General features: G+C 39.6%; 1 protein-coding gene across 1 annotated transcript in view; it reads left to right on the top strand.

The window, feature by feature from the left end:
* Nucleotides 1-1163, top strand: part of CFAP54 (cilia and flagella associated protein 54) — a 294961-nt gene that overhangs the window by 52908 nt on the left and 240890 nt on the right. The window lies entirely within an intron of this gene.

Raw genomic sequence — 1163 nt, 5'->3', positions numbered from 1 at the left:
AAAAAAGTAGATGAGGACAAAAATCTGCCTATTTGTATAGGGAGGTATCTCAATGGACCCTGAAAAGAGGAGTGGATGAAAGAAGGTTTCTCTTCCTAATGATATGTAATCTTGGGCCTGCCCTCATGTAGGCCTGTCATCTGAATTTACACCACTCGAGTTGCTGAAAAACCTCTTTGAGCCTGTGAATCTTATATCTCCATTCAAGAAGGGAGGGGGAAATACATATTATATATCTTGAATGGATATATGTAATCAAATTGTGTATATTCCAGGAATACAAGGATGTTTTAACATTAGAAAAGCTATAATAAAACATACCACATTAGCAGATGAAAGGGAAACCATCTGACCACCTCAGTAGATAAAGAGATGCAATAAAGGCATTTGACAAAATTCACAACCGTCTTTTTAAAAGGTAGCTCTTAACAAGCTAGGAATAGAAGAGAATTTCTGTAACCCGTAAAGGGTATCCTCCAGAGACCTTGAATGAGTGTTCCCCCTATGGTAAAGGATTAAAAGCAGTCCCTTTACAATGCTGTAACAACATAAGAATATCTGTCATTCTTCTGTTCAACATGTCCCCAGGGGTCTTAGAATACTAAGTAAAAAAAGAAAGCAGAAAACAGGTGTAAGAACTGTAAAGTATCAACCTTGTATTTATTTACAGGCAAGTACAATACACTGCACATTTCTAGTAATAGCAATCTAAATGTCCAGCAGACGAATGGATAAGTGAATTGTGGCCCATTTCTTAGTGTAACAACAATTCGCTGTAGCAGTACACATGAATGGACTAGAGTGGGCTTGAACTAGAGTCAGCATTGCATTATTGCCATCCTCTTATTTGCATGATAGTGGGAAAACCTGGAACTACATTTACCAGCACCTCATTTCTGTATGGTTCTAGGATAGTCTTGTGATGAGGGGCATTTGCCTGGATTTGTAATGCAGAAGGAAGAAGAAAGTTCTTATGCTACAGCGGCAGATGGAAGAAGTGAATTTACCAGCCCTGATGAACAGGCTCTTGCAATTCACTCGATTCAGTGTAGTAGACCCTTGAGGTTGTTGTAGCTGCCTCCTAGATTCTTAGATTCACGGAGGCTTTGCATGCAGCAAAAATGTCCCAGGCAGCTTTCTTGATCTTTGCTCCCAGGCCTTCC

Source organism: Hipposideros armiger, unplaced genomic scaffold, assembly GCF_001890085.2.
Source record: "Hipposideros armiger isolate ML-2016 unplaced genomic scaffold, ASM189008v1 scaffold_63, whole genome shotgun sequence".
In the NCBI taxonomy this organism is placed as follows: Eukaryota; Metazoa; Chordata; class Mammalia; order Chiroptera; family Hipposideridae; genus Hipposideros; species Hipposideros armiger.
This window is presented reverse-complemented; position numbering and strand designations above follow the sequence as displayed.